The following is a 16226-nucleotide window of genomic DNA, read 5'->3' as shown; positions in this document are numbered from 1 at the left end:
TCCTCATTCTATAAATATGTTCAACTCTTCCTTTCCTAAAAAAAAAATTCCTCAACCCTACCTGTCCCAGAAGCTGTGACCCACCCTCCCTCCCTCCTCTCCCTGATAAACTCTGAAGGTCTACAACTGTAGGCACTTGTACCGCACTTTCATCTCTCCACTAAAACGTTCCTTGTTAAAGGTCACCAATGAATTCCTAGTGGCCAAACTCAATTACCACTCTTCAGTTCTTATCCTTAAGTTTTGGGCCTTTGTCCTAAGGTATTTGACACCACTGACCATTTTACCCTTCCTAAAACCTGGCTTCACCCCTGGGCTCTACTATGTCCCTCTCTCATTCTCCTACCACTGACTTCCTTCTTAGTCTCCTTTATTTACTTAACTCTCATCTTTTGCAAATTACCTACATGTTGATCCTCTGCAGAGCTCCCCCTCTCCTTTTCTCTATTCAGCTAAACACACTTCCTGAACAATCTCTTCCACTCCCATGCCCTAAGTTACCAACCATATGCCTATGATTTCCTAAACTCTATGGTCTGTACACACCCTTTCATTCTTTTAGGAAGAAGCCAGAACAAAACAAAAGTGATATTTATCAAATCTCTGGGCAGGAAGGAGGAGAAGAAGAAGATGGGATAATTTTCTAAGCTTAGAAACAAACAAATACAATGAAAACACAGGTTTGACTGCATAAAATTTTTAAAGTTCTGTAAACTAAGACAAACAACATAGAAAATAAAATAACATGTACATATATTAACTACACATATACCTATAAATATATAACTTGATAAATAAATGGAAAATCAGGAAATTTACTAAAGAAAAAAGTGAGCTATTACTTAAAACCACTAAAAATGTTAAACATTACTAGCAATTTAGGAAGTTCAATTCAGACCTATTAATTTTTTTTATAATGAGGCAATCCATATAACTTTCATTAAATTTTTAAAGCTGTCCTTGGACCCCCCAAATTAAGAATTACCATTCTAGATATATTTCTATTCATGTTCTAAGATTGCCATTAACTTTTTGTTGTTGTTGTTTTGTAACATTATTTGACAACCAGCAGTTAGTTCTCATCCACATTGACTGTAGATTTTTTAAAGTAGTGACAGGTACACAGGTAACCAATGTACAGAGCTTGTATGATGAATCTTCACCCTCATTACATTTTCTGGACAAACACACATGGATATAGTATGCAACATTCCTTATTCCTTTGGCCCACATAGTGTGGTGAGCCTGGTGTCAATGCACACATCTAGAGTTCCCATCTCTTCCATGGAAAATTTCTGGATCTCTCTGAGTGCCGGCAGGGCACTCTTCTTTTTTTTTTTTTTTTTTTTTTTTTGGTGTGCTGGGTGGCATGCAGAATCGAACCGGTGCCCCCTGCAGTAGAAGCAGAGTCTTAACCACTCCAGGGAATTCCCAGGGCACTCTTTTTGAAGCTCACTCCACAGATGCGCTTGTGAATGGCGATGACATATTTTATTCTCTGGACACCACCTCACTGTTGGCAGAATGGTCCTTCTTCTTCTTGCCACCCTTCTTTGCAGGAGTCATTCCGCCAGGTCCAGGTTAGAAAGGAAGAATGCAAGGTATTGCTGCATTTGCTTTTTAAATAACATTATAATATGTTCTTAACACTCAAAATCACCCCTACCACATTTCAGGCACTCTTCTAGATGCTAGAGGATACAGCAGTGAACAAAACAGATAAAAATCAATGTCTCCCTGAAGCTTATATAGGATTCTAGTCTGGGGGGAGGGAGAAGAGAAAAATTAAATAAGTAAAACATATAACATGTTATATGATGACTAAGTGCTATGGAAATAATGCAGGAAAGAGACTAGTAGAGAAGGGTTACAAGTTTTAATAGTGTGGTTAAGGCCTCACTGAAAAGGTGGCATTTACGTAAGACTTAAAAGAGTTGAGGGAATAAGTCATATCTGGGAGAAGAATATTACAGGAAAAGGCCCTCAGATGGGAGCTTTCCCAGGGTGTTTGAGGGATAGAGGGAGAGCAAGAAGATATTAGGACTAAAGAGAAGTGATAGAGAGGAACAATAATAGAAAATATATCAGAAAGGTAATGGGGGAGGAGGAAGAAGATCACTTAATATCCACCATGGGCCCTAAGTATCTCCACACACCTCTACTGAGTATGTCAAAACACAAGGCCTTAACTGTACTGATTCTGAGCCACTTCTGTAGCTACTCACACAAGCAATTAAGTAAGCCAAAGCAAGGCAACCACAACATGACCACTATACCACTGCTCACTCCCAGGGGCTGGGTGAGAAGTTGGAGGTTAGGGGCAGTAGGAGATCACAGCTCAGTTTTGGACAGGTCAAATTTGAAATCCTATTAGATATCCAACTGGAGATATTGTGTAGATAACCAAATATGAGTCCAGATTTCAGAGAAAAGGCCAAAGCTAGAGGTATAAATTTGGAAGTCAACAGTGTACGAGACTAAATGAGCCAAGGAAATAAAAGTTTTTTTGTTGTTTTGGCCACACTGCACAGCTTGCAGGATCTTGGTTCCCCAATCAGGGATTGAACCCGGGCCACGATAGTAAAAGCCCTGAAAGCCCAGAATCCTAACTACTGGGCCACCAGGGAACTCCCACAAAGATTTATTTTTAAAAGGTAATGACCAAGGTGTGAGCCTGGAACATTCTACCACTGAGAGGAAGGGAGATTAGGAGACCATGATATAAAAGAATTAGGAGAATGTGATGTCCTGGAAGCAAATGGAAAAATGGTTTCAAGAACAAGGAGGTAATCAACTGTGGCAAAGTTGCTGACAGATTATGTGAAATGAGGAATGACCAATAGATTTAGCAATGTGGAGACAGACGGTCACAAGGTATAATTCTAGAGGGCTAGTGGGTTCAATATCGTAACTGAATTCAAGAAAAAAATGGAAGGAGGTTAATTGTAGGTATGGAGACAAGAGTTTCACTCTAAATTAATATTTATTTATTGAATGAATGATGAATGAATGCATCCCTAATCCTATCAAGTGTGCAATGAATTCACATACTTTGCCCATGGAAATATAAAACAGTACAATCTCTTTGGAAAGAGACCTAATACACATCCCAACTAGTTTTTAAAATGCATAAGATACACGGATAGATAGATATTGTACCTCTAGAAAGGAATTCACCAAGATGTTTAAGGACTGGTTATCACAGATTGTAAGATTATAGCTAACTTTAATTATCTTCTATATAATATTTCTATATTCTTTAAATGCTCTACAATGAACATGTATAACTTTTATAATCAATAGCTTTTAAATGTTCATAGCCTACATCAGAAGATATATCTAAGTATTGCTTCTAAGGAAATAACCTGAAATTTAGAAAAAGTTTCATGCACCAAAATTTTTATCATGGTTTATTTAAACAGTAATAGCAACATCCAAGTTTCCAACAACAGGGGTTACAAAAAGTTTAAGGTATGTTCTCTCAATGACATATCAAGCAGTCATTTAGAAGGATGTTGGTTAACTGGGGAAATGCTTATATTAAAATTAACTAAATAGGGACTTCCCTGGTGGCCCAGCGGTTAAGGCTCTGTGCTCCCAATGCAGGGGGCCTGGGTTCAATCCCCAGTCAGGGAACTAGATCCCACATGCCACAACTAAAGATCCTGCATGCAGCAGTGAAGATCCTGCATGCTGCAACTAAGACCTGGCTCAGCCAAATTAATAAATATTTTTTTTTTTTAAATTTTAATAAAATTAACTGAATAGGGACTTCCCTGGTGGCGCAGTGGTTAAGAATCGCCTGCCAATGCAGGGGACATGGGTTCGAGCCCTGGTCTGGGAAGATACCACATGCTGCAGAGCAACTAGGCCCGTGAGCCACAACTACTGAGCCTGCACTCTAGAGCCCAAGAGCTGCAACTACTGAAGACCACGCACCTAGACCTCGTGCTCCACAACAAGAGAAGCCACCGCAATGAGAAGCCCGCACACCGCAATGAAGAGTAGCCCCGGCTCGCCACAACTAGAGAAAGCCCGCACGCAGCAACGAAGACCCAACACAGCCTAAATAAAAAAATAAATAAAATAAGATTAACTGAATAAATGTGAATAGGTGGGTAGTGGACTAGTCATATGTGATTCTCTCCCTAACCAACTCTAAAACAACAGTAAAATCATTTTTTAAAAGAAAAAGATGACAATGAAGACTAAAGGAAGAACAGTGGCCGAGAGAGGAGAAAAAAAAAAAAAAAAGACTAAAGGAATTTAAAAAAGGACAAATAACAAAAGATGTCAACAAATTTTTGGAATTTAGAAAAATGTTTAAGTGAATTAGGAGAATAGAGTAAGTGACAAAGTAAATGCCTAGCAAAGGGGTTACAAAAATGAACAAGTCATTTCACTTTTTTGAGTAAATGTTTGAAAGCAATTGTCCACTCACATGTTTTCATTCCACAAATGCTTCCTAAGTGCCTACTAGAGCATACAAAAGTAAAAAAGACAAAGTCCTTTAAGGAGCTTACTTCCTTGTCATCTAGATTTCCATTTTGAAGTGTGTAAGCTAGGCTAACATAGATTCTACCTGTCACTTAAACCAATACTTTCAGGAAGCCAGCAGGAATGATACATTGAACATACAAACTCTTTCTAGCTAATTCCAAAGAGTGATACCAAATGTCACTGCATACTTCCTCAGGAGGCATATAATTACTCAGAGTAACAGACCTCTTTGGCAACGCTTAAGAAAACTCTGTCCTTAGGGGGTTTTTTGTGGGTTCTTTTGCGGTACGCAGGCCTCTCACTGTTGTGGCCTCTCCCGTTGCGGAGCACAGGCTCTGGACGCGCAGGCTCAGCGGCCATGGCTCACGGGCCCAGCTGCTCCGCAGCATGTGGGATCCTCCCGGACCGGGGCACGAACCCGTGTCCCCTGCATCTGCAGGCGGACTCTCAACCACTGCGCCACCAGGGAACCCCTGTCCTTAGATTTTAAAATTACCTCTTAACACAGTATTTAGTGTTTTCCTTGTAGTGTTCACTGCTTTGAGTTTTCACGTATCTAAAGATACCTGTGGTAGATTTCTTTTAGAGAAAAATTAAAACTTCAATATTCTATCTATGCAAAAGCATTACTGACTCTACTCATCTTTTTATTTTTTTGGCCGTGACACACAGCTTGCAGGATCTTAGTTCCTTGACCAGGGATTAAACCCAAGACCTGGCAGGGAAAGCGCCAAGTACTAACCACTGGACCACCAAGGAATTCCCATCTACTCATCTTTTTATCAGGTGAAGAACAATGGAAAATATTTGTTTGGCGTGACCATGAGGTTACAGGATTGCTGAAGTGAGCATAACATTAACATTAAAAAATTCATAGCATAACATTAAAATTCATTTGCAGCAATGAGCTAGAGAAACTGGATAGAGGCCAAAGGTTAAATGCAAGGTGACCATTATTAACAACACCCCTAGTCAAAACTAGAAATCAAAATAGGAATAGTTCCTAGCTGCAGAAAAACCAAGAAACAGAAGTACAATGATGACTTCCACCTTCCTAATGGAGATTATGCAACATGTGGATAATTTATATTGGTGGTCGTATCATAGGAAAAATGTATCTACGTGAACAATCTGAGCCAGTCATCCCCAACTAAGTGGTTTTTCACATTATAACTTAATAGTTAATATCAATCTCCTAATAACAAGACCCTTCCTATCACAATTTGCATCAAAATGTTATAAATTAAGTAAGTGGTAGCTTTGGATTATCAAGAGCCTTTGGTTCAAGCCAAAAGACAAATGAGAGACTTAACTAGATTTAAAAAGTGGTGGTACAAACAATCCAATTCAAAAAATAGAGGAAGGACTTGAAGAGACATTTCTCCAAAGAACATATACAGATTGCCAACAAGCACATGAAAACATTCTCCACGTCACTAGCCATTAGGATAATGCAAACTAAAACCACAATGAGATACCACGTCATGTCCATTAGGATGGGTATAATTAAAAAAAAGAAAAGAATAAGTGTTGGGAAGAAAGTGGAGAAATTAGAACCCCTGGGCATTGCTGGTAGGAATATAAATTGGTGCCCTGTGGAAAACAGGTGAATTCTCAAAAAGTTAAACACAGAATTATCAAATGATTGAGCAATTCCAATTCTAGGTATATACCTAAAAGAATTAAAAGCAGGGGCTCAAATAGAACTTCTACTCCAATGTTCATAACAGTCTTATTCACAACAGCCAAAAGGTGGAAACAACCCAAATGTCCATTGACAAACAGATAAACAAAATGTGGTATATACAAACAATGGAATGCTACTCAGCCCTAAAAAAGGAAATACAAACACATCACAATATGAATAAAACATAAAAACATCATGCTAAGTGAAACAACCCAGACACAAAAGAACAAATATTTTGTATGATTCCAGTTATATGAGGTACCTTGAGAAGTCAAATTCATAAATACAGAAAGCAGAATGGTGATTGCCAGGGACTAGAGGAGGAGGGAATGGGTGCTTAGAGTTTAATGGGTACAAGTTTCAATTTGGGCAGAAAAAGTTCTGGGGCTTCCCTGGTGGCACAGTGGTTAAGAATCCTGCCAACGCAGGAGACACAGGTTCAATCCCTGGTCTGGGAAGATCCCACATGCCATGGAGCAACTAAGCCCATGCGTCACAACTACTGAGCTTGCGCTCTAGAGCCCGTGAGCCACAACAACTGAGCCTGTGTGTCACAACTACTTAAGCCCGCGCACCTGGAACCCGTGCTCCGCAACAAGAGAAGCCACCTCAATGAAAAGCACGCGCACCACAACGAAAAGTAGCCCCCGCTTGCCACAATTAGAGAAGAACCATGCGCAGCAACAAAGACCCAACGCAGCCAAAAATAAATAAATTTTAAAAAGAAAGAAAGAAAAAGTTCTGGGGCTTCCCTGGTGGCGCAGTGGATAAGAATCCACCTGTCAATGCAGGGGACATGGGTTTGAGCCCTGCTCCGGGAAGATCCCACATGCCGCGGAGCAACTAAGCCCATGCGCCACAACTTCTGAAGCCCGGGTGCCACAACTACTGAAGCCCACGTGCGTAGAGCCTGTGCTCCGCAACAAGAGAAGCCACCGCAATGAGAAGCCGGCACACCGCAACAGAGCAGCCCCCGCTCGCTGCAACTTGAGAAAGCCCAAGTGCAGCAACAAAGACCCAATGCAGCCAAAAATAAATAAATAAAATAATTTATTAAAAAAAAAAGTTCTGGAAACAGACTGTAGTGATGCACAACAAAGTAAATGTACTTAATGCCACTGAGCTATACAATTAAAAATGGTTAAATTGGTAAATTTTATGTTATGTATATTTACCACAATAAAAAGTGATGGTAAAAAAAAAATAAAATTCAATAAAAAAAGTGATGGTAACATTTTCAAGGAAGCATCCCAGGTAAAATTTGAGTAGAATTGCTAAGATACAACTTTATTCCCTCCTTTGAAAAGAATCTGGTATAACGATCAGCTGATGCGAAATAACCTTTGTAAAGGATGGATAAATCACAGTGCTACCAGTTCACTCCTTCTTATCTCAAAGAATGATCCTTTCTGTATCTGAAATTCTGTTTTAATACAATGTTTGTACGATGAATGAATCCTTTCCATCCATCCTTGGGCCAATTAATTGCCCTGATTTTCAAAATAATCCACATTGTGGCCCCAAAGAATCCCTTAATCTTTTAGCTCCCATCATTGCCTGCCAAATATCTTGCCCTTCAATCACAATGGTTTACTACTACACCTGAACATAATTTATACTGATCTTCCTCTGTAAACTCTGCTTCTCCCTTTGGAATTCCTATCTCCCCATTTTTAGTAGCAAGATAGCTGAGATCTAGAACTTCAAAGCCAGATTATCTGGGTTCAAATTCCGCCTGCACCACTTGTTAGCCATGTGACTTTGAACAAAGCACTGGGAAAGCAAAACTGACACTGCCTTGCCACCATTATGAATAAATGTCACATCCCATAGATAGGGAGAAAGAAAATACTTTGTATCTTGAGATAAATTTAAAAATAAGGGCTTCCCTGGAGGCACAGTGGTTAAGAATCCGCCTGCCAATGCAGGGGACACAGGTTCGAGGCTTGGTCCGGGAAGATCCCACATGCCACGGAGCAACTGAGCCCGTGCGCCACAACTACTGAGCCCACATGCCACAACTACTGAAGCCCACGTGCCCAGAGCCCGTGCTCCACAACAAGACAAGCCACCGCAATGAGAAGTCCGCGCATCTCAAGGAAGAGTAGCCCCCACTCGCCGCAACTAGAGAAAGCCTGCACACAGCAATGAATACCCAACATAGCCAAACATAAATAAATAAATAAATAAAAATAAATTTTTAAAAAAATGAGTCACTCTCTATAATTCTGATCCCCAAAATAAATGAAATCTTGAGCACTTTCTGTAAGCTTGGACTCCCTAACTAAACTTTTTCCCTAACTTTTAAAATACTGGTATCCAAAAAAATGTTATGCAACAAAAAAACAACCCAATCAAAAAATGGACAGAAGGTAATAGACATTTCTCCAAAGAAGACATACAAATGGCCAGTAAGCACATGAAAAGCTGCTCAACATCATTAATTATTAGAGAAATGCAAATCACAACTACAATGAGGTACCACCTCACACCGGGTCAGAGTGGCCATCACTAAAAAGTCTACAAATAACAAATGCTGGAGAGGGTGTGGAGAAAAGGGAACCCTCCTACACTGTGGGTGGGAGTGTAAGTTGGTACAGCCACTATGGAAAACAGTATGGAGGTTCCTCAGAAAACTAAAAATAGAATTACCATATGATCCAGCAATCCCACTCCTGGGAATACACCCAGACAAAACTATAATTCAAAAAGATAGGGACTTCCCTGGTAGCACAGTGGTTAAGAATCAGCCTGCCAATGCAGGGGACGTGGGTTCAATCCCTGGTCTGGGAAGATCCCACATGCCAAGGAGCAACTAAGCCTGTGTACCACAACTACTGAGCCTGCGCTCTAGAGCCTGTGAGCCACAACTACTGAAGCCCGTGCACCTAGAGTCCGTGCTCTGCAACAAGAGAAGCCACCACAATGAGAAGTCCATGCACCGCAATGAAGAGTAGCTCCCGCTGGCTGCAACTAGAGAAAGCCTGCATACAGCAACAAAGACCCAACACAGCCAAAATTTAAATAAATAAATAAATAAATTTATTTTTAAAAAAGATACATGTAGCCTGATGTTCAAAGCAGTACTGTTCACAATAGCCAAGACATGGAAACAACCTAAATGTCCACTGAATGCATAAAGAAGATGTGGTAAATATATATACATTGGAATACTACTCAGCCATAAAAAAGAACAAAATAATGCCATTTGCAGCAACATGGATGCAACTAGAAATTATCATAGTAAGTGAAGTAAGTCAGAAAGAGAAAGACAAATACTATATGATATTACTTATATGTGGAATCTAAAATATGGCACAAATGAACCTATCTACAAAACAGAAACAGACTCATAGACACAGAGAACAGACTTGTGGTTGCCGAGGTTGGGGGGAGGGGTGGACTGGGAGTTTGGGGTTGGTAGATGCAAACTACTACATTTAGAATAAACAACAAGGTCCTAATGTATAACACAGGGAACTATATTCAATATCCTGTGATAAACCATAATGGAAAAAAATATTAAAAAGTATGTCTCTATGTGTATAACTGAGTCACTTTGCTGTACAGCAGGCATTGGCACAGTGTTGTAAATCAACTATGCTTCAATTAAAAAAAATTTTTTTTAAAGGCACCAAAAAGTGTTATGACCTTTGTGGATATAACAATCATGTTAAAAAACTGCTTTCCACCATGACAAACTAATGTAAACTCAATAACTTTGGTGATCAAGTGTTTTGTCCCAATAAATGCCTGTATTTTTTGATTCAGTGAGCCAGTCAAAATCTGACTCCCACTATTTTGCAAGTAGATCTCTATTCTTTTCTAAAAGCTTTAGTTCCTGAGATTTCCTTTCCTGTTACTTTAATTCCAAAATGTTTCTTATTTTTATTTTTAATACTTATTTCTTTTGTAATACATTTCCTTTAAATGACAACCCAAAATTCTAAAGCCTCCTTTTGACCTCCACCTCCAAAATCTCAATGCCCCTCCCCAGAGGTAACCAATATTTAAATTGGGTGTGTATCCTTCCAGACTTTTCTTTTTTAATGATTTTCATACATATACATGGAATCATTGAAAACATACACTCTAATCTCCAGTTTCTTCATTTCTGTAACTGGAATGGAAACTACACCTGTCTCACAGGGTTGCTGGAAAGACTAAATGGAAAAAAAAAAAATCACATAAAGTGCTATGTGCACTGTGCTTAGCACAAGGTCCAGCTCAGATCACAGCTTCTCCATCAAGTTTACCCAGACTATTCAACTGCTGGTAATTTCATTTTTTCTCCAGTGAAGTTTCCTCAATACTCACTGGACATATCATACAGTGCCTTGGGTCATGGCCCATCCTATAGCTAGTAAACACCTGGGGGGCAGAAATTCAGTCTCAGTATCCTTCAGAACAACTGACACAGGGTTCTATACAAAGTAGGTACTCAATAAATTAAAATACTGAAAATTTCTAAGAAGTAGAAGCCCATGTAAAGTTTCTTCCTGACACACCTAGTAAAATTCAAGTGTTTTCAGACTTTTAACTGTGTAAAAGGAGCTGCCTTAGGTTATCAAGTATATAATGAGGGCTTCCCTGGTGGCGCAGTGGTTGAGAATCTGCCTGCCAATGCAGGGGACACAGGTTCGAGCCCTGGTCTGGGAAGATCCCACATGCCACGGAGCAACTAGGCCCGTGAGCCACAACTACTGAGCCTGCGTATCTGGAGCTTGTGCTCCGTAACAAGAGAGGCTGCGACAGTGAGAGGCCCGCGCACCGCGATGAGGAGTGGCCCCCGCTCGCCGCAACTGGAGAAAGCCCTCGCACAGAAACAAAGTCCCAACGCAGCCAAAAATAACTAAATAAAATAAGTAAATAAATAAAATAAAATTAAAAAGTGCAGAACTGATGCAAGATTGTGACATTTAAAAAAAAAAAAAAGTATATAATGAAAGCCAATTTCTATTAAGTAGAGACCCAAAATCCCACTGATAAAGCATTCTATGTTTGTCTATTTTTTTTCTCCATTTAAAGTTTAAGTGCTTGGGAGGCAGGCAAATCTAGTAACTTTATTAATAAAATATATGTAATAATGCTATTATATAAACTCAACTAGGTTTATATAATGAATATATTCCTTAAAAGTCACATCTAAGTTATTTCACTTTAAATGCACTGGAGAGACCCAAAAAGGAAAAAATTAACAGATATACAAATATAACTACACAATATTGAACAAGAACAAGGACAGCACTTGGAAGTATGTAGAATTAAGTAATATAATGTTCATATTTCCTAAATCAACCCTTTCTGATGAAGACTTTTCTTTCTTTTTCTTTTTCTTTTTTTTTTTGCGGTACACGGGCCTCTCACTGTTGTGGCCTCTCCCGTTGCAGAGCACAGGCTCCGGACGCGCAGGCTCAGCGGCCATGGCTCACGGGCCCAGCTGCTCCGCAGCATGTGGGATCCTCCCGGACCAGGGCACAAACCCATGTCCCCTGCATCGGCAGAAGGACTCTCAACCACTGCGCCACCAGGGAAGCCCGAGACTTTTCTTTTTTTGGCCATGCCACACAGTTTGCAGGATCTCAGTTCCCTCACCAGGGATTCACTGCCAGGCCATGGCAGTGAAAGCGTGGAATCCTAACCACTAGGCCACCAGGGAACTCCCTGATGAAGACTTCTCAAAAAAAAGTGAATGTGAAAAATTTCATAAAAGTATAAAGGTTAAATTGCATTTAATTATACATTTGACAAATCACTTTTACTGTAAAGAACAACAGTCCTGAAATAAGACACCTAGCACATTTGCTGCTCCCTGGTTACAGTACTTATACACGGTGACCCTATAGGAGTAGGCTCTCCATGACCCCCAGGAGCAGATGGTCAAGTCCATGCTGCTCCTGGCCCCAAAGCTAAATGAGGCCAACCTCACCATGGAGCTGATGAAGCTCTTCACGCAGCTGCAGGCCAAGGGCGAACAGGGCCCCATTCGGTGCAATGCCACCATTTGCCTGGGCAAAATCAGCTTCTACTTCAGTACCAGCACCAGAAACAGGGTCCTCACCTCCGCCTTTAGCTGGGCCACTAAGGACCGTTTTGCACCATCCCAGGTCACGGGTGTTTTGGGCTTCACTGCCACCCACAACCTCTACTCGATGAACGATTAAGACCACAAGATCCTGCCTGACCTCTTACAGCCTCACTGTGGATTCTGAGACATCTGTGCAGGATGAAGCCTTCAAGGCCATTCGAAGCTGCCTGTCCAAACTGGAGTCTGTGTCAGAGGGCCCTACACAGCTGGCCAAAGTGGACTTCTCATGCAGCCAGCTGCACAGGCTGGGCCATGACACGGGGTCTCCTTCCTCACCTCTATGCTGATCCATGCACACCCCACAGCTGCTCCAGCCGAGACCAACGTCCCCCAGAGATCCATGCCCGAGGGACTTCCTTCCCCAGCCCTCACCCCTGTCCCTGCCATACCCATGACCTAAGGCCACTGGGAGACACAAGAGGGCAAGGACACAGAAGAGGACAGCAGTGCCGCCAACAGATGGGAGGACGAAGACTGGGGCAGCTTGGAGCAGGAGGCCAAATCTGTGTCGGCCCACCAGGACTTCTGGGGGCCAAGACAGCTGGGCTGGTCAGAGCGGCAACCCCGGCCACAAAGCCCCGAAGTCAGACTGGAGCAGCTGGGAAGCTGAGCGGCTCGTGGGAGCAGGGATGGCAGGAGCCAAATCTCCCAGAGCTGCCCCCTGAGGACACACAGCTGGCCAGCGAGTATAACTGGGATGGACCGGAGCTTAATGACAAAGGCGACCCCTTCGCTGGCCTATCAGCACATCAGAGGAGGCTGGTGCCCAGCCGAGACTGAGAGCCAACAGGCGAAGACCGAGCTAAGCTGGAAGAAGTGAGAGGAGCATCAGCGGGAGATGGAGGCCAACTGCGCTGAGAAAAAGGTGGCCAAGGACCCCATGAAGCTGAGAACTTGGAAGGTGGACTGAACTGCCAGTGTGGGCGTTTCCCAGCCACAGAGAGCAGGCCCCGCAGATGTATGTATTATACAAGCCAAGTGAGCCCGGCCCACCTGGCAAGAACATCTCACATGTACATAATCAGAGCCACAATAAATTCTATTTCAAGGAACGAAGGGAGGGAGGGAGGGAGGAAGGAGTATATGACAAGGTTCCCAACCTCAAGGAACTTTCTAATAGAGATATGAACTGAACACATGGAAAAAACTAAAAAAACACAGATAACATAGATGAAGTATTAAATCAAGTGTAGTAGACTGATGCTATAGGAGTTCAGAGACAAGGAAGACAGCAAAGACTGACTGGAATCAACAGAAAGTCCTGCAGAGCACAGTTCCTCACCCCGGGTTGACTATTAACGAAAGTAAGACTCCTCTGAGCAATCATCAACAAAAATCACCTTACTAGACTATTTTGATAAGTGAAATAGGTATGGTCCTTGTCTCAAAGTGTTTATAATCAAAGAGGATACAGAATAAATACCAATTAAAACATTATAGGGCTTCTCAGCTGGCCGCTGAGCCTGCGCGTCCAGAGCCTGTGCTCCACAACGGGAGAGGCCACAACAGTGAGAGGCCTGCGTACTGCAAAAACAAAACAAACAAACAAAAAATTATAGCTCATCACCAGGGAGCCTCAAGAGTGCTGCTAATAATTTTTTCTTGATTTAGGCACTACATCAAGGGTATGCTCATTTTGTAAAATTCAACAAGTTGAACATTTATGATATCTGCACTTTTCTATATGTATGTTACACTGTAGTTCATTTAAAAAAAAAAAAGGATTATAGCTCCAGTCCTAACCATTTTCGTAGGATGCAGTTATACATCTCCCACTGCCTACTGGACAACACCATCTGGATGTCGTGCCCCCACCTCAGACTCCATCTTGCCTTCAAAAACCAAAATCCCTCCAGATTTTTCTGTTTTGATCAATGGTAGATACTCAAGCTGAAAACCCTGGATTTACAGGACTCCTCCAGCCCAGGTGATTTATTAAGTCCTATTTCAAATCTAGTAAGGGCCAGGTACGTTTCCAGGTACAAGAATATAGCAGTGAAAATGACAAAGTCCCTTCTCTCATGAAATTGACATTCTAAGGGGCAGTGACAAATACATTTTTAAAGTCAGATAATGATTACATACTCTGATGATAGCAACAAAGAATGAAGCAATAAGGGACGGTGCTTTAAAACTGGTGGTCAGGGGCTTCCCTGGTGGCTCAGTGGTTGAGAGTCCACCTGCCGATGCAGGGGACACAGGTTCGTGCCCCGGTCTGGGAAGAGCCCACATGCCACGGAGCGGCTGGGCCCGTGAGCCATGGCCGCTGAGTCTGCGCGTCCGGAGCCTGTGCTCCGCAGCAGGAGAGGCCACAGCAGTGAGAGGCCCGCGTACTACAAAAAAAAAAAACAAAAAAAAAAAAACTGGTGGTCAGGAAAGACCTGAGAGGTGATTTTAACTGAGAAATGAATGAACCAGACTTGGAGAAAAACATTAGGGAAAGAGAAGGTAAGTGCAAAGACATTAGAGTCAAGACAAACAGTCCATTCAAAGCAAAGAAGTGCCAGTGTTGCTACAGCAGAGAATGAGAGGAAAGGTGGCAGGGGATAAGGCTGCAGAGGTAGGCAAAGGTCAGATCATGCAGCATGTTGTAGGCCACTGTAAGGAGTCTGGATTTTAAAAGTTATACTTTAAGTATCTCATCTCTGTGCTTTATTTCCACTATCACTTCTCAACTTCAGCCTTTATCGTCTCATGTAAGGCCTATGTCATTTTAATAATCTCCTAAACATTGTCCCTAATTTTAGTCTCTTCCCACTCCAAAGCATTCTCATCACCATAGCAAAATTAAGTATTTTTTAAAGTAGTGTTATACATTATCAATCTTCTGCTCAAAAACCTTCAAAGGGCAACAAGATAAAAACATCAGCTCCTTAACGTGAAGCTCAAAGCTCCCAGTAATAGGGGCGTAACTCTCTCCCTCTCTAACCTATCATACTCCTAAACAAAACCTCATTCTAGCTAAACTGCTCCCTGAACATATGTGCATGTCCCACCATGTGATCTCAGCTCACAATATTTATCCTTCCACCTCCCCAAACAACCTTCATACCCTTGACTCTTCTCTTTGACTCTTCTATTTGTACCATTTCTTCTGCAAATAAAGTTCTACCTCAGTAGGAGGCAGGAAAGGAGAATACTCCCACTGAGGAAACAACATGAGCACAAAAGCCTGAATACGTATGTGATATTCACACACACAAAAATAGTGTCCTATGATTTAGCACAGAATGCATGAGATATAACAGGAAATAAAGCCATTCAAGGGGATGGTTAAGAACTATGTGACCCTATGCAAATTATTTAACCTCTCTGGGCTTCAGTTTCTTCACCTGTTGAATGAAGGTAATAACAGTGGTCATGCCACAGTACTGTGGCAATTTAGTCATTCACTCAGCAAATGTTTCCTGAGCACTTATTCTGCGCACCAGCAACTGTCCTAAGTGATGCAGAGACAACAGTGAACAAGATAGACAAAATCTCTGCCCTATGGTAAGGGAAATATCAAACAAGCAAAATAAATAAATATATGATTTGACATGTTATCTAGTGATAGGTGCTACAGGAAAAACATAAATAAAGCAGAGAAGGACGATAGGGCAAAAAGCAAAATTCAAGTCAAGACATGAAAGAATTGAGGAAACAGCCATGCAGTGTTCCAGACAGAGGAAATCAGAAATGAAAAGGCATGATTAAGGAAAAGCAAGGAAGCTAAGGAGCTGGAGCAGAGAGTGGGGATAAGTGGTAAAAGATGAGGTCAGAGAACTAAGAGGGAATCAGATCATATAGAACCTTATAGGCCACTGTAAAGATTTTAGCTTTTATTTTGCCAGAAATAGGAAGCCATTGGAGGGTTCTAGCATGACATGACCTGACTTTAACCACATCTCTGATTTAACAGCATCTCTCTGGCTGCTATATTAAGAATATACTATTAGAGAACAAAGTCTA

At 41.5% G+C, this 16226-nt stretch overlaps 1 non-coding gene and 1 pseudogene across 1 annotated transcript; both read left to right on the top strand.

Moving 5' to 3' along the window:
- The first annotated feature begins 3563 nt into the window (after positions 1-3563).
- On the top strand, positions 3564-3636 carry TRNAG-CCC (transfer RNA glycine (anticodon CCC)). Its single transcript has one exon. It is a non-coding gene; the product is annotated as a tRNA-Gly (tRNA).
- A 6748-nt stretch (positions 3637-10384) lies between these two features.
- LOC136118444 (N-terminal kinase-like protein) lies at positions 10385-13185 on the top strand (annotated as a pseudogene).
- The last annotated feature ends 3041 nt before the right edge of the window (positions 13186-16226 follow it).

This window comes from Phocoena phocoena, chromosome 2 (genome assembly GCF_963924675.1).
Source record: "Phocoena phocoena chromosome 2, mPhoPho1.1, whole genome shotgun sequence".
Taxonomy (NCBI): domain Eukaryota; kingdom Metazoa; phylum Chordata; class Mammalia; order Artiodactyla; family Phocoenidae; genus Phocoena; species Phocoena phocoena.
This window is presented reverse-complemented; position numbering and strand designations above follow the sequence as displayed.